The following is an 18,728-nucleotide window of genomic DNA, read 5'->3' as shown; positions in this document are numbered from 1 at the left end:
GTTACAGAGCTGAAGTCCTGATAATGATTTCCTTTCAGTCATAACTTATTACATCCACATAATAGAATCCTGAGAAAAGTCTAATGATAGCAGATTCTGTCGGCATTCAAGACACTGTGAAACTTCAGGAATTACACCCCATTATTGTCCTAAATTATAGATAACTTTCTCCCTTTAGTTGCTGATATGGAACATATTTTTTCTGCAAGGCAGTTAGATAATGTCAGCACAAATAACTGCTTTCTGCACAGCGTAGATGATGGGACCAGAGGCATTAAAGAAGCTTAAGAAAACCAAATCAGAAAAGACAGAAGGAACCGCTCTCCTTAACTTGGAAATAACAAATGTTTGTAAGAGCATGCTGGATAAGCCAAGAGAGAAAAATATCTGGGTCACTCAAGAAACTTTATAAGCTCCATGTAATCAAAAATCAAAAATGAAGTTTAGATACTTGCACAGGATAAAAGAGCAATTGAAGTCTCTATCTTTATAGATCTCTCTTCAGTTCTACACTGGATATTATACCACTACTACATATCAGTATATAAGCATTTTTATTGGCTAAACAGGAAATCTTTATTTCTGGCTTTGTAAATTGTCAAAATAACCAGAATACGAATGCACGGTTATTTAATGTGCTTGTCTACCTGTCTTCCATTTGTTGGGCCTTTCCCAGTGGGGCACAATTGAAGAAAAAGTAGAAGGAATGATAGGGAAGTTACGTATCAGTGAAAATCACAAATTCCATAGCATTCTTTGTCACTTGATTTACTGATAATTAGCTTGAGAGTCAGAAATTACTCCCTTATCCTTCACAGTTTTCCTTCATTATCATTTGATTCCTGTACTGTGTTGCATTAAAAGTCAAGCTCTAGGTTGCCACCTGCTGTTTCATTGTTTACATTTCCATCTTTATGATTGAGAGAATGGACCATAACAAGAAATCTTACAGGGGATTGTTAAATATAGGCACAAATACCCGTTTTGCAGGAAATTCTGACAGAGAGCGCTATATAGGGAGAAGCCTCTGAGAGATTCTCTTTGTGAAGCACTCCCCAATCATTCTCGCCCCAGCCCAACTGCAGAACAAGCCCCAATGTCCGCCCACAAACCCTGCAGATCCCCTAGGTTTTCCGTGGATCATCTTGTGACTAGGGCACTGGGATGGGATTCAAGAGAGCTGTGTTCAGCTGCTGTGGCTGGTATAGACATTCCTGCACTATTGCAACCTTCTCGTACCTTAAGCCACTGCACCTGGAGTCAGAAGATTAAAAACATGAGCACTGAGATTTTCAGGTAATTAAGATTCTAGGCTTCACAGCTGTGGGGAAAAAGTGAAAATGTGACCCAACTGTACCCTAAAACTCAGAAACCAGAAGACAGATAATAGGAACCTGATGTTTAGTTGTACGTGATTCTACTCACTAACATAGCACCCCCTGGTATTGGACCATGGCATAGCAGGCATTTTCATCCCTAGCACCTCCTTGTTTACCACTTCTTTAGTCCTGCAATAATCCTTCTTTAGTCCTGCAGTCTTCCATGGCCCAGCCCGCAAGACCAGTCACCTCTTTCCAGTTCTGTCCCCTTCCAAGGTAGCAACAGTCCAACTAAAGAATCCACAGCAAGATCCAAACAGAAGATCCTTCCGCCCCCTCAGGCTGTATTGAAGTCCCCTGCTTTTCATCCCTATTCCCAGGGACTACAGAGTTCCTTCTTTGCTCCATTGACTAAGCACTGATTTCCAGAGTTTTTTCCATGGAGACCTGTCTTCTTAGTAGGTTTCCCGACCATCTCCCCTCTACAGGGACCCTGGCAGTGTCTTCCAGGAACCTCCCTGCTTTTTACAGGTCTTATCTCAGGACCTTCCCACCAAAGCCCAACCTGCTCCCTATGGTTCTCTCCATCCAGTCTTCATCAGGCCTTTCCCAGAGAGAGGGAACTCCCCTTGCTCCTCTCCCTGGGATCTACTCCTTCCTGAGTGCTCTTTCCTATCTACTCCTCCATGAGCTTTTCACCGCTGGGAACACTAATTGTAATTGAGTCACCAGATCAAGATCAGCTGGGGGGATTAACTGCTAAACCACAGACAAGGCTGAGCCCAACTCCCCTTAAAGGGCCAGTCCACTTGTCACATTAGTATTTAAAAATCTCAGGATTTTTAAGCAAGTCTCAATGTGGCAGGCATGACTCATGATATTTGGGGTTAGTAATACTGCTGTGTGCAGATGCTACCAGCCCCAAACTTCCAAAAGCACCACTGATTATGAGTCTTCAACCTGAGACCTGTTAAGGTGGCCCCTCTAAGTGCAGGGGTTCTCACACTTCTTTCACCGCGATCCCTTCTGACAACAAAAATTACTTCAGGACTCTAGGAGGGGAACCGAAGCCTGAGCCTGCCCAAGCCCCACTGCCTCGGGTGGGGGGGGGCAAAACCTGAGCCCCACCGCTCCTGGCAGGGGGGCCAAAGTTGAAGCTCAAGGGCTTCAGCCCCAGGTAGGGGGCCTGCAACCTGAGTCCTGCTGCCCAGGGCTGAAGCCCTTGGGCTTTGGCTTCAGCCCTGGGCAGTGGGGCTCAGGCCTCAGCCCTGGGTCCCAACAAGTCTAAGCCAGCCCACGCAACCCCATTCAAAGGGAGTCGCAACCCACTTTGGGGTCCCAACCCACAGTTTGAGAACCACTGCTCTAGTGTGTGCTACAGGCCACAGAATGTGTGCATGGGAGAGGGTGTGTGTGAAGAGGTCAAGAGTCTGACTGCACCTCCAGAACAGCAAATCATGTCCTCTTGGGTCATGGAGCATCAATGGGCACATTAGCCAGGATTCCATCCTAGGTGTACAGAGTACGAACAGGGTAGCCTGTCCTGCTGCTGTTTGAATGTGCTGTGGGGGAAAAGCTCCCTGTTCTGTCTGACTCCGCAATGCATCCACACAGCACAGGACAAGATCTGGCACAGTCCATCAGAGCACAACCATTCTCTTTCTTAGATTTTATCTACACTAGTCACTTCCAGCTCAGGTAGACATACACATGCCAGCTGTGATAGTATGCTAAAAACAGCAGTGTGGCTGCAGCTACATGGGTAGCAGGATGGGCTAGGTATGCTGAATACGACCCCATCTGAAATCCTAAATACATACTCGGGGTGGCTAGTTTGTCCTGCTGTGACTATGCTACTATTTTTAGTGTGCTAGCTTAATGAAAGCTAGCACGGGTGCCTCTACCCAAGGTGGAAATGACCCCCTCCCCCAGCCCATGTAGACATGGCCTTATCTTTTTGTTGGCCAAATGTCTGAGTAAAATCAGAGAGTGCAGAGCAGTGTGACTAGAGAATATTTGAAAGAGACAAAAAAAAGGAACACATAAAACTCCTCTTCCTTGCTCTAAATCAGAGGAAAACACAGTCCAAAATTGTGATCACTGCTACACATGCCTCACCCTCCTCCTGAGCGTAGTGCATTTCCAGGGAATCTCCCTGGGGATGGGAGAGTCGTTGATTCCAAGGCCAAAAGTGATAATCTAGTCTGACCTCCTATATATCACAGGACACAACATTTCCCCAGGTGGAGGAAATCCACACACACAGTCCCCTCTCTAGGTGGATCTTGAAGTCACATCCAATGGCAGCTGGGTTCCCAATTCCTTTAGGTCTCTGGAACTCCCATCCCACATCTCCAGAAAGGAAAGAAGAGGCAATGGAGGGAGGGCTACACCTGTGTGTGTGTTTGTGGATGAGGTGGCTGAACTAATTATTCCAGGCACTCCCTTGCTCACTCTTGTAAGCTGTTTACAATAAGATAATTTTCTACTTTTGGTTACTAGAGGTGGATCTCAATGCTACAACACCCTCTCAAAAAATGCTTACATCCCCCTGATGCTGCCCTCACAATGTCTCTCTCCGCCATTGTTTTAGCACGAACTTCCAACTGTAACATTTCCTCAGAACTTTTCCAGGGGAAATTTCCTCGGGAACCTTTCCCAATGGTGCATTAAGGGACAGCGACAATACCTTTAATTTGAGTTGTACATGAAACGAGCACCTATGGTGGAATAGTTTGGGAGCACAAAGTACACCATAGAAGATGAGTGTTTCCACCCCACATTGGGTTTTATGACGTGAACCCCTCACTGGTAGCCCCTATTGAATGGCAGGTGGTTTATGGTGCTTGTAAGAAATGAACATGTACTGTAGAAAACCACTGCTTTTCTGCTTATGGAAAACTGATTTTATTTGTGCATATAGCAAAGAAAAGGTAACTTGTTCTCCTTCAAGAATTGATCATAAAGGCTTACATTATTGGGACAAATGATCCCCTGGCAAGAGAGCTTGGAATTTTCTAGAAAGGATGGGCAAGGAGATTTCCCCCACTCGCCCACCACTCAGGGTTCTGAGAGTATAAAAGAGCATCTCCCCCCCCAAAAAATTGCTTTCTGGTTCCTTTTAACTGCTGAAAGTGCAGGGAGCTCAGAGATCACTTGTGTGTTAAGAGCCAACATAGAGAGCTTAACAAAAGGTAGCCATGTGCAGGGCACAACAAGTTTTATACACCCAGGAACTATGCTTCGTATTACTGAGAGCAATCTACTCACTCTTCATTGGTCAACCATTTACATATCTATGGCTACAGAGACCTTTCATAACTTCTTTCTTCGTATAATGGAAACCCAGTAATATTAATTACATGCATACTCTTTGAAATCACTGGGTAACTTCACAGGTCTTCCATTTTGTGTGGTTCCACTCTGAGTACCTTCCTTCTCCTGTAGTTTCCGCTTGGGAGATTTCTTTGGCACTAGATTTTCTGGTATCACCTTTGACAACTCCTGAGGGTTACCTATAAATGACCTCCTTTCACAGACCCTGCATCTGCATTAGTGTGAGGGGGACTCACCCCAGGGATCTGTTGATGAAAGCTGCTCCTTGGTTGCTCTGTTTTTCCCACTGCATACTACACATCTCCAATACACTTCACTTTTGTACATATTTTTTTTCTGAAGCGCTTTGGTTGCTCTTTGTGTACAGAAAAGCATAACGGAAAATTGTGATATTGAGCTTAATCCTGCTCCTGTTGAAATAACTGGCACAAATCTCTTAATTTCAGTGGAAGCAACATCTATCTTCATGATCCCATTTTGTCCTTTTACTGTTAAAGCAGAATAAGAAATTGGATTTAAAAAAATCCTCCCCAAACACAATAAAAATACAAAGGAAATTCAATAAAAACCCTTTGTGATGCACTTTACAAGACCATTGAGGATCAGCAGCACTCAACACGCAGAAACATGGAAAATGGAAGTTAGAAGCCCTGTGGTCCCTGACTTCATGGGTTTGGGCCAAACCCTTAATGTAATTTTAATGTTGTTCACTCTGAATCATTGATGATGCTGGCTATTTCTCAGGGTGTATTTTATCAGGAATTTAGCAGGTTTTAAAACCACATTTTTTCTCTTAGCCACCAATTAAAAAAAATGTGAAAAGCACATTTCTGACAATTAGCCCTTACCTAGGACTGCTGTCAAACTAGAGTTATGAACTATTATACTACTTTACATTTTAGATGTGTCTACTGCTCTTACACGGATGGTTGAATCCCCACAGAGAACTGGAAATCAGGCAGGAAACAATCTGCAAATATCTGAAAGATGTAAACAGAGGGCTAGATTGCGACTGTGCTAATGCCTCCCCCCAACTCCTGTGTGCAAGGAACTGGGTACAGTTTGGCTGGAGAGCAGGGACCTCTGAAGACCCAGAAGGAAGGAGAGCTCACACCCCTCACTTTCAAACACTGCCAGTCTGGCATGTGAAGTGCCAGGAGGAATTGTGTCCAAGTCAGTCAGAATTCCTCCAAAGGGTCACACTGCAGCGCAGCCCTTCCCCTGCCCCTCCACTGAGATCCAAAGGAGATGGAGTAATTTTTTCGGACACTGTTGTGCCTGTTAGATGCTGTGCTGTGCTACAGGATGCATGGAGCTGCATGGCCAAGGGTGGCCCACTGTGCTATTGGGAGGCATTTGCCTTAGGAAAGCAGAATGGCCCCTGGCGTTCCAAGCCTCTCAGAGGCTGCGTGGCCCCAGTCTGTAGGGTACATCTTACTTAATCCTGCTCTCTCCTGCAGATGTATGCACTGGGGGGGACTGGAGCCATGTCTGCTCTTCCTCCAGCCAGACTTCCCCACATTCCTTGTGCTGAGTGCTCTGAGGGCATAGTAGACAGGATGCAGCCCCGGCACTTCTCAGAGCACAGGGCTACAATTCTTTCTGGCACTTACATGAGTTGGAAGAAGAGCTGTGGACATCCAAATCTATTTCACATCTATGGGAGGGCTGGGCACAATCTGTGGTGCATTAGAATTTAACTAAGAGAAATGGGATGAAAATAAGAAAGCAAAATAGAGGTTGAATCTTAGGAAATCTTTCCAGGTGTGAGACACTTTGGACAGTGGACCACTCTCCTGTGGTGGGTATTCAGCATTGGCGTAACCCTACTCCCGTTACAGTCAATGGGAGTTTTGCCATGGAATTCAATGGGAGCAGAGTTAGACCAGTGCAAAGTGCTTTTGAAAAGCCCATCACGCTGGAAGTATGAAGAGACTCATTAAAACTAGAATGGACAAAGCCTTAAGAATGGTCTGGTCATGGCTGGAGAACCTAACAGGATTTTTCCATTTCAAACTGCTATAATTCTAACATTGCCCAGTAGGTAGAAATACAGTTGTCTATGTATTTATTTCTGCATTTCTCTTTCCTTGGTCTAGAAGTATTGGCCTGATATTAAGGAGGATGGGTGTCTACTTCTAGTAGGCCCATTGTACCCTAAGGGTCTTCATTAAAGTTAAGAGAGTTAAGTTACGGGACTGAGGAGGAAGAAGCTTTTTAATCCGTCCCCATCACTGCGCAGCCATATAAGGGCCAGGCAGAATTTAGTCTGCAATAATTACTGGAGCAGCCAACTGCGATATCAAAAATGATTCAGTCATGTGAGCTGCTTGAAAGTTTTTATGAGTTGCTTTTAGGAAAATCTGCTGTTTGGGTCTGATCTCTTTGACTACAGCAAGTCTTGAGGGCACTCATCACCTTACAGGATCATGCTCAAAACAGCAGACATTTCAGTGAATGCCTCTTTTTCTGTACATATTGTGACAAAGTTCCTCCTTTACCTTGGTGGGTCCTGTGCTTATTGGCGGATTTGCTCGCCACAGAGATCATCCCCTCTGGCGGAACCCACAGTCCGGGTCAACTCCTCCTGTGTCTGATCAGGAGTTGGGAGTTTGGGGGGGAACCCGGGCCTGCCCTCTACTCTGGGTTCCAGCCCAGGGCCCTGTGGATTGCAGCTGTCTATAGTGCCTCCTGTAACAGCTGCATGACAGCTACAACTCCCTGGGCTACTTCCCCATGGCCTCCTCCAAACACCTTCTTTATCCTTACCACAGGACCTTCCTCCTGGTGTCTGATAACGCTTGTACTCCTCAGTCCTCCAGCAGCACACCCTCTCACTCTCAGCTCCTTGCCTCTTGCTCCCAGCTCATCACACGCGCACCACAAACTGAAGTGAGCTCCTTTTTAAACCCAGGTGCCCTGATTAGCCTGCCTTAATTGATTCTAGCAGCTTCTTGATCGCTGCAGGTGTTCTAATCAGCCTGTCTGCCTTAATTGTTTCCAGAAAGCTCCTGATTGTTCTGGAACCTTCCCTGTTACCTTACCCAGGGAAAGGGGACCTATTTAACCTGGGGTTAATATATCTGCCTTCTATCACTCTCCTGTAGCCATCTGGCCTGACCCTGTCACAATATATTAAAAACAGACAACCCCCTCCCCTCTGCTAATAGAAGCAGTGGTATGAATCCCATCATAATATAATTACACTTCATAGTTTGGTAACAGTTTCCATCTCTGGATCCCTATGCATTTAGAAACATTGGATAAGCCTTTCAAGGTAGGTAAGTCATTATCCTCATTTTATAACTGGGGAAACTGAGGCACAGAGCTGGTAAAGGGCACACCCAAAGAGACACAGGAAGCCCATGGCAGAGCCAGAAATAGGCCCAAATCTCCTGCCTCCCCATTTTGTATCCTAACTACAAAACCATCCTTCTCCACTAGCACCCTGTGCTAATTGCAATTTTAAAATCTACCATCACATGTGATACTGCAGCTCCAAATGCAAAGGCCAAATGCTCATTTAAAGTAGCACAATTCCTGTGCATTGTCAGCCCAGCCCTGTTCTGGTGTGTGTTGAGGAGACTGTCAGTAAATACAGTGTTCTCAGTTTCTTCTTTGAGTTGTCAGTGTGGGAGATGAAAACCTTTGAACCTGACTGCAGACAGATTCCATGTTCCAGGCACATTATAAATGATAGAAAAAGAACCAATATATCGCATGGTCTCATTCTACAAGACTTCTGTGGGCAAAACTGCCATTAAAAATCAAGGGACTGGGCCCCAAGCAGTGAGACTGTTTGTAATGTGCAATCCTGCGTCACTGAAGAACTCTGGTGTGCAAGAACTCAACACAGCTTCTTACAGAACTGCAGGGTTTGGCCCTGTATAATTAAAATCCACATACATATTCAGAATTTTCTGTGTGTTTGAATCACAGCACATGCCTCTGATGGTCAGGGTAGCTTTTTTCAGAAGATTACTGGTTACGGAATAAATACAGCAAGACATAAGTGAAAGTGTATCACCATTTAAATCTGAATTTAAATATCTTATGATGGTTTTGTTTCAGCACAGAGTAGTACAACTTTTTTTGTCTATAATATTGGAATAGGTGTGTTTTTATCTCAAGAGGAACTGTAGTACATTTTACTATTGAGTGCGTAGTGCATGTACTAAGCAGTGTTCTCTGCAGGATTTCACTCTAGGATACCATGCACATTTTAGTATGCATGGAAAGGGATGAAAATGAAATCTCACACGGATTTGGCAGTGTTTCTGCGGGTGATCTGCCCATCCCGCGCCTTTGGCACCCACTGCCGAATTGCTGCCGAAGCTGCGGGACCTGACTGCTGCCCTCACAGCGACCAGCAGGCCGCCCCCTGATTTTAAAGTGGAGCCGTCCCTGATTGTTAACGTGGAATAAACTGGCTATTTTTGGTGATGCTGGAATGTCTGATATCAGTTGCTCATGAGGTGTTATACAAAAGATGGGTACAGGACTCAGTTAGGAGAATTTAGAAGATAAGGGAATGCAGTTCCTCTTGTCAAAATAAAGTACTTAGGTGTCTAAAGGTAAGAAATGGAGTTCCTTTTTTTAGCATTTATCTTTCATATTCTTGATACAAAGAGTAAGCCCCTATAGTACACTTAAGCCACAAATGAGAAGGCACCTTTACCTGCTAAAATCTAATCCCAGCTGTGCACATTCATTATTTAGCCCTTCCTTATTAGCAACTGGCCCAAACCATTCTCTGGAATCTCTCTTGAATTGTTCCATTCTGTTGTTCTTGTCTTGTCCCATTATAAATCACATCAGACCATGATGTTCAAGAATGAATTCAGTGACTCTTGTAGGGTCCTTTGAAAGGGCTTGATCCCAGTTGTCAGATCTAAAGAGTGTCATTTTCTCTACAAAAGCACAGGCAGGTGTTACACCCTGCTTCCGACACAACTTGCAGAGTGGATACATTTTGGTCCCATCTCTACTGATTTTCATTCCTGCAGTGTGCCCTGTCTGTAGTCTCACAATAGTGGATATTATTTTCTGAGATGCTTTGATATCAATCAGAGGATCCTTTATCTTTTGAGCATTTATTTCAGCTAATGCTTTTCTTGACAGGGTGTCAATATTCTCAACTGTCGTCATTCCTACTTGAATTTCTGATCTTCCAACTTTGGCCCGATCATCATCTACCTCACTTCCATATATACCAACCTGTGATGGAATCCATAGAAAAGTCAATTTTATTGCCTTTCTCCCTGATTCTCCAAGCCTTCTTATGAATTGCATATATGATAGCATTCTAGTTTCTTCAAAAAGGAACTGAGGATCACCACTTGCAAGTCCTGTGGTTCCATTCTTTCCTTTTGGAGAGATATAATCCAATCCAGACAGGGTCTGCAGGTGGGCCAACAAAAACTTGTGGCCAACACTAGTAAAGGCTGTTGACAGATCTGCATGAATGAGCATAGACAGTACCTTTATCTATTCCTAGGAAGAGATAATGTATCTGAGGTTTTTTAATAGCACTTAACTTAATAGAAGTGAATATCAAGACTAATGTAGTCTCTGTGCTATATGCAAGCCAAAAGCCAGACTGAGGAGAATGTGAAGACTCCATATGATGACAACTTTCACCACATCCTTCTTGATAACAATCCCAAAGTCAGAGACAGAATAATTGATGAGATCACTAATGTTACAAGAGAAGTGTTAATAAAACTTCACCTTGTTCAGATGAAGCATCTTGGCTTCATAGTTACACAAGCTGCTGAGAACTTTGGTAGCAGCTCCCACTGAATACTAAGGCATGTTCAGGTTTTTAGTCCAGAAGGCCCCCATGGGCACTCTGGGATCATGAAATTCCACTACAGTTATACTTCTCTGAAACAATGGACATATCAACTACAAGAATGATACACATGGGTAAAGGGAACAGAGCCTTCTCAGCAACAGGCCCACATCGGAGGACCTCACGGCCTAAGGAAATCGGACTGACCATTAATCTCACTACCTTCAGAATAAAATGTAAAACGTATACCCACAGTGTAGCATTCTCACAATAAATGAACTACTAATGGGGGGGGGGGAGCAGTAGGGAGATAGACACACTGATCCGTACTCCGTAGGTGTATATTTGACAGGTAAATTTGTAAAATACACAAATACTATAGTGATGGGTATGAGACCATTCTAATCTGCAATCTTATTGTGCCTATCATTGTAGGATAAAAGTGCCACAGCAATGGGCCTTGCATTGATGCCACCTATAAAGGACCCAAACTCTCCACTCTTCTTGATTTATAGTGGCCTCTGCAATGAGATAAGTGTTGCATTGTGTCCTAAAAGTAGCAAGACTTAGGTTCATCCTTGAACTGTGGTGCTAAGGAACTCCTCTGCCTACAGCCCTCCACCTAGAATAGCCCTCGTCCTGGCCCCAAGAGATGTAGCCTGGGGCTCTCAGATTGTCCAGGTAGCTGCAGCCATTGTGGTGGGGTACAGAGGGAGAAGTGGTCACTGAGGTAGCTTGATCCAAGTCCAGTAAGGATTTTGAAGATCAAGATCAATATCTTGAAGTGGATCTGGAGTTGGACACGGAATCTGTACAGAATATGGATCCTTGTTGAGATGTGGTCTTCTGAGTTTATCTTGCTTAGGATAATCTCCTACTGTATATTTTCCATTGCTGACAATACATTCGCCTTTTAAGGCTTTAGAAGTTTTTGCCCAGCAGGGAATTTTAGTTAATCTCTTTGTCACGGGGCACACCACTCACTGCTAGACAGGTGCCTCCTCTTCTGGTCACTCTGGGGATTAGCTCGAGGACGACACTCCCACATCCATGGTTTGCACCCTGTGACTCTGCCTCCGTGTCTGCCAGCAGCCTCTCCAGGAACTGCCGTGCCCTCTTCATCACTGTGTCCTCCAGCCATGTCACCAGCTCTGTTTCTTCACCCTTACCTCACGGCCTCAGCATGCCAGTCCTAGCAGCCTGCCAGGAGCTTCCTCTTGCTCCCTGCCAGCAACTGCTCTGTCCGTGGTGCTAGATTCCATCCACCTGCTAGGAACCCAGTCCTCCCTTCTTGAGCTCCAGGCAGTGACTAAACTCTGGTCCAGCAGCTTCTTTTATGTAAGCCCACTGGGCCCTGATTGGCAGTGCTCCCTGCAGCCTTTCCCTGATTGGCTGCGCCCAATGCAGCCTCTCTAGGTTACTTGGAGGACTCCCCTCCACTGCTCACTCCTAAGGTTAACCCCTTCTATACCTGTGTGGGGTAGACACCCCATCACACTCCTCCTTGTGCATCTTGGCTCCACATTTTTAAAGAAATCAATAAGGTCTCCTTGTGAAGACACCATTGCTTTATCAAGCTGGAGTGCACCACCTAGTTTTTCCTTTTATGCCATGTTGTTCTGGAGTGTCAATTTCATAGTTCACCTCTCCTGGCCTTCTACAGATGTTACAGGAACTTGGCCACACTGATACAACAGAAGTTTATTTTCACAACTAAGCAAATAGCCTCTGCGTTTTAAAACCTCTTGCAAAAGTTTTGTACTTTTCTGACAGCCCTCTGGATGGAATTCACCTCAGGAACAACCCATTGAAATTCTACATATAATTTTGGGGAACAATAATTTCTTCCCGAGACATCAATACTAAGGCCTGGTCTACACTAAGAAGGGGGGGTCAAACTAGGGTACGCAAATTCAGCTACATGAATAGCGTAGCTGAATTCGAAGTACCCTAGTTCGACCTACTCACCGGTCCAGACGCGGCGGGGTCGAACTCCGTGGCTCCCCCGTCGACTCCACCACCACCGTTTGCAGTGGTGGAGTACCGGAGTCGACTGCAGCGCTTCCGGAGTTCGAACTATCGCGTCTAGATCAGACGCGATAGTTCGAACTCCCAGAAGTCGAACTCACCGCGTCGACCGGGAAGGTAAGTGTAAACCTACCCTAAGTTCTCAAGAAATTGACTCTTGTTATTAGGTGAACTTTAGTGTTCAGGAACCCAGCACAGAATTTAGGGCCAAATCCTGAGTTCCTCACTCAGTTTTTATTCAGCCCTAATCAGTGGCAGTGTTGCCTGAGTAAAGACTGAATTACAAGTCAGTAAGTACCTTCAGGGTTGGCTGTTAGGCACAATGTTGTGAGATTCCACAAAGAAGACCCTCTCTCTGCTGAGTGCTACGAGCTATCTCTGTTTGTTTTCTCATCTCACATTAGATTTTCTGTTTTGATTAGAAAACCAAATATCAAATTGGCAAGAAGAGTAAATGGCCCATCAGTGTCTATGCCTGCAATCCTCAGAAATCAGCCTGTATCCTAGCTTCAGATTCCTCAAATCCAGCTAGCAAATGGCTCCACTGGATATTTGCATCTTCAAACATTTCTTAAAGTGTTCACCACATCTTGTTCTTGCTGATGTTGGCAATTTGATCCATAGTTAAATGTTTGCGTAAAGAAATTCTGCCTGAATTATTTACTAGCCATTCGTCTTTTTAACTTCGATGCATGACCTCTTCATTTTAAATTAAATATTCTTTCAAACAATTTCTTGGCATCAACTCAGTCCTGTCCTTTAAGGGTTGTATGCAGAGTTTTAATGGATTTGTCCCTTTGAGCTCTAATTCACCAGTTGGGCTGGAGTCTTCACTCAGTGTGGGGTAAATAAGGAGGAATTTCATGAAGGTCATTGGTGCTGCACCAATGTAAAACTGATGCAAATGAGAGCAGAATCAGGTCCAGTGTCCTCATACATGGATTGCTTCTTCAGGATATAAAGATTGCTTTTGCGGTACTTAAAACTGCCAAAACATGATTGCCTGCTACTGGGATGAAGCATTGTGGATGAAATTGGTCCCCATCCAGACAGCGAACACAAGGCCTATGTACCACTTAACTCCCTACGAAGCCTTATTTTGAAGGCTTAAGTGGTGCATAGGCCTCGTGTTAGCTGTCTGGATGGGGACCAATTTCATCCACAATGCTTCACTTGAGAGAGCAGCATTCTAGTTATGTCTGTTGCTGTGAAATAAAAAGATGGGTCTTGCTGCTGGTGCATCTGCTTTGGATATACAAGTGCTATCTTTAGGGTCCAACAGACGAAAGACAGTTATTCTGCCATAGGAACATAATGGCATGAAATATTAGCATGTTCTCTACCGATCTGGATTATTAAAAGGGGATCATTCACATATATTGGTATGAAACATCATCCTGAAAACTCTAAACTCACTTAATTCACTATATGGGATGATCACTCAGACTTATCTGGACAGACCCTCAAATGCTAGTGAAGAGAAAGAAGTGCAGTACAGGCAGTAAGAGGAAAAGCATCCTGTCTGACAGTTTTCATTCTTATCAAGGAAAATATGCTAGGGACAAAAACTCTTTGCCTGATCCTGAGATGTGGTAAATTCCCTCAAATCCCATTGCTGAAGGTAAATCAGTATCTTGTAGGGTCAGTCCATTTACTAGGACATCTCTAGGTCTCTTACTGTTTCTAGCTTCACAACACGTTTTCTTTGAAAAAAACCTCAAGGACTTTAATTAGACTGGGTCACATGATAGAACTCTGAACAAGGAGCTCTAATCTAGTGCTAGAGTCATTGTAACAGATCTTTATAGTGGAGGAACTTTTAGCTCTGACTTACATAAGGCCCATTAACTAAAGACTCTCAAACGATACAGGATTCAGCTATCTTGCACCCAGACAAGAAACCTAACTTGACTAAATCATCAGGTCCCTTTTCAACCATTTTCCCAAACAAAGCTCCTCCAGTTGCAGAGCCCTTTCAGGCATCATATAAACCGATATGCCTAGTTGCATATTCAAGAAATGCTGCATATTCTGAGCCATCCTTTTGAATCAAGCTATGGTTCATCTCAGCCTTCAACACTCTGGAATCCCAACAAATGTGAATCTCAAACAGTTCTGTACACAGATCTTTTTTGCTTGATTACGTGCATTTTTTGAGGGCATGTTGCAAGCCAGTTTCATGCATTCTTTAGCTCCACACTGGTGATGTTCAGCCAGTGACTGCAACTACTGGCTGTATTTGAGAGCTGTGCTACAAGTTACTTCATCTCATTGACCCGAATCAAAAACCTTGAACCACACAACTGAATCTAGCAAAAACTGATCTTAATAAAATCTTCAGCCTCCATACAGTACATCTGCTTCTTCTCTAGTCTTTGAAAGCTGTCAGTGCCTGTTACACTTCTATAATTTGAAGGCTCAAAGCTTTGACAGTGGAAAATATCAAATGTCAGAGACTTCACAATCATATTTTCACAACCATATTTTCACATACCATGGAAACATATCCCACCTGCTAGTCAAAAATGAATATCAGTGTGATGGGTTGGATCACAGAAACCCCCCTGGGAGCTGCCAACTGATGTGCCAAGACTACCTCTGCTCCGGTTTTCCCTGCCAGCTCAGGACTCCAGCACCCTGTCTTGCTGAGCCAGACACTCCCATCTGCTCCAACAAAGACCCAGGGTCTGAATTACTTGCCCCAAAGCTGCAGGTTTACCTGAAAACAGCTCACAGAAGTGTGCTTGTCTTTAGCACTCAGATGCCCAACTCTCAATGGGGTCTAAACCCAAATAAATCCGTTTTACCCTGTATAAAGCTTATACAGGGTAAACTCATAAATTGTTTGCCCTCTTTAACACTGATAGAGAGATATACACAGTTGTTTGCTCCCCCGGGTATTAATACATACTCTGAGTTAATTAATAAGTAAAAAGTGATTTTATTAAATACAGAAACTAGGATTTAAGTAGTTCCAAATAGTAACAGACAGAACAAAGTCACCAAGCAAAATAAAATAAAATGTGCAAATCTATATCTAATCAAACTGAATACAGATAAGATCCTCACCAGTTCCAGAATGCTTCCTTTTACAGACTAATCTCCTTTTAGCCTGGGTCCAGCAATCACCCTGTAGTTACTGTCCTTTGTTCCAGTTTCCTACAAGTATCCTGTGGGGGTGGAGAGGTTCCTTCTTTAGTCAGCTGAAGACAAAATGGAGGGGTCTCTCTTGGGTTTAAATAGACTTTCTCTTCTGGGTGGAGACCCCCCTCCTCACTCCTATGCAAAATCCAGCTCTGAGATGGAGTTCTGGAGTCACCTGGGCAAGTCACATGTCCATGATGACTCACAGTCTTTATAGGCAGAAGCCATTGTACACATGGTATCTTGTATGTCTCCACTTCTTATGTGGATAGGAGCATTCCAAGATGCATTGTTCCCCAAATGCTTCCTGATCAGGTACTTAACCTTGGAAATTCCTTTCTAAAGAAGCTGACTGAATGCCTCACCAAGCTTACTTAGAAATCAAGCCAGTATACAGCCAATATTCTTATCCTCAAGTACAAAATGATATATGTGTACAAATAGGATGAATAGCTATAGTAGACCATAACCTTTACAGAGCTATGTTACATGGCACAGGCAGCACTGTTGGTGTCACTAGGCATAAATCTAGGTAACTCGGGAGGATGGAAGACCACAAGTGTCGATGAAGTCTACTTGCTCTAGGCCTATGTGAACCAAAGTACCTTCATGTTAAGCGCTTCTGTTAGCCTTACTAAACTTTTGTAACCTCCTGTGCTATGTGCTAACTGCTAGCAGCTGCAAGGCCGGTTAGCACTAGATGCAGCCAATACTAGATAAGATAGGTGAAAAGCAAATGCTGTAATCAAGGTTATATGCATAACCTTGATTACAGTGGAAAGTAGCCTACACTGTGGAAAAGTACAGAAAGAAAAAAACAAAGGGGGTATAAATACTGGGACCCGCCTGCGTGCGGGTGTGCAGGATTTGAAATTGCTATTTCTCCCTTGCACCTTATTTGAGCTCAAATAAACTTGTGTTAGCTTCTCCACCCTGGTGTGTTTATTGGCGCGACGCACACTGGGCAACGAACCCCGCTGTTGCCCCCCCTCGGGCACTCTGTGCTGGCAACAGTTCTTGCCGCCCAACGTGGGGCTCGAGGCAAAATTGTGCCTTGCCTGGACTCCTCCGATGGCCGGCGGACGACGGTCGCAGCCGACGCCCAGCACGCACCAGTGCCTTTACCGGGGGCCTCGTCAGAAATGCGTTAGGCCGACCTCGGAGGACACAATGGTGCAACGTGCTCGAGTAGTGGAGAAGCTGTTGCGGGCAACGGTGAGGAACCAGTCCCTTGGATAAGGTAACAACAGTCCAGTGGTGTGGACTTTTGTCCAAGGCTGGGGACACCCAGTCATTGTAATTCCCATTAGACAATAGAGCGTCATATAATGAGTCAAGGGCATGGTATGGTGCAGGGACAGAGTACGGCAGGCAGGGCATGGTGTAAGCCCTTAAAATGCATTCTAGCATATTGGAACATGTTTGGGTCGGATCCAATGACTAAGAGTAAATTAAAAAGTTCTGTACAGTAAACTGGCCTCAATATCAACTAGAGGACCAGGTAAGGTGGCCACCGGAAGGATCACTTAATTATAACATGATCCTTCAATTACTCCTGTTTTGTCAGCGAACGGGTAGCTTCTGAAGCTGTTTGTATGGAAAGCTCTTGTAAAAATCCCCCACCATATGTCCCAGAGCTGCACCGGGAGGAGGACAATTTTGTTGCTGTTCTTCCCCCTGTCTGGTGGAATGCAAGGATTCTAAAGCAGGTTAGGGACAGTTCAGGGACAGAGGAGAATCAAGGGGGAGCTCAGAGTAATGTTCCCTCATCTTCAGAGAAATCAGGCAGCCTCACTCCCTCTGTGCAGCCTCCAGCCAGTCTTACGCAAACTTGGCCAGGGACTGCTTTTCAAACACTCCCAATATTACAGCAGCCCTCGTCCTCGCCCTTGTGGACCCCCACTAGGTTACTTAACTCCATAAGGGAAAATGTTTCTAAGACACCCCTGATATTACAAGAGAATTTATCTGGTTCCACTGGTTGCTGGGGAACATAAGATGGTTTTTATCCATACCCTATTTACAACTTTAGATTTGTTTGACTGGCAGTGCACTATGCCTCACTTATGAGACAATCCTGAGGCAGTGGAAAAATGTTCTGCATAATCTTTTTCATTCATGTGCCCATTTGGGCAAATGTAATTGCTTGTGTTCAGTGTCCAGACGAGCACCCCTCTGACTTTTGTGCTTGACTGATTTGTGAAATTAGAAAGCATGAGAATTTAAATCCTAAAACTGATCATAGAAAGGAGATGGTTAAAATGGTTTTCATGTCACAATGTGCAAAGGATATTGCAAAGAAATTTAAAGAGCATCCAAATGGTATGCAAGGGAAAAGTTTGTCTGTAGTAGTTAGCATTGCTACTAAAATGTTTAATGGGAAAAAAAAGCAGCGAGAGGCAGAGGATGTAAAAAAAAAGTTAAAAGTAGTGGTTGTCATTATTGTGGTGCAGAAGGACATTGGGAAAAAACAAAAAAAAAGGTTGTTTGTGAATGAATCTGCGTTTGTTCGTGAAAAAATCAGACACTCTGGATATGCAGTTACTAGTAGTCAGACTGTATTAATAGGAAAAGCTCTCTCCCAGGGTGAGTGCCCAAGCTGCAGAGTTAAAAGCCCTAACCGCAGCCTGCTTTTATGCTAAGGGAAAAGGGTTAATATTTATACGGACTTAAAATATGCTTTTGGGGTGTGTTATACCACTGGGGTGCTTAACCCCTCTTCCTCACTTCTCTGCAGCCCCTGGGGTTTGTGCTCCGATAAGGTGAGCCTTAATAGAATAAGGAAATACTATCTGGTTCTGGTTGGGGGCCGGGTTCTTATCTGGTTCTGGTTTGTTATCTGGTTCTGGTTTGGTTAACCGGTTAATGTTTTTCTGCTCTGTTCATTTGGGCGTTAGGTGTGTGGGCGAAACTGAGCCTCTCATTTGTAATTCCTCGGGGTGGAAGCCATTGCGTGCAATGAAGCTCTAAGGTCGAATTAAGATCCTTCTGTCCCGTCCCCTGTAGCGGTCAGTGTATAGAAGTGGAAAAAAACCTGGATTAGACCGTAATTCCCTCTGCTCTCTGTGTAATTCTCTTTTCTGTTTAAGTGTCAGCAGACAGATGGG

This window comes from Mauremys mutica, chromosome 11 (assembly GCF_020497125.1).
Source record: "Mauremys mutica isolate MM-2020 ecotype Southern chromosome 11, ASM2049712v1, whole genome shotgun sequence".
Classification (NCBI taxonomy): domain Eukaryota; kingdom Metazoa; phylum Chordata; order Testudines; family Geoemydidae; genus Mauremys; species Mauremys mutica.
Note: the sequence above shows the minus strand (reverse complement) of the source record.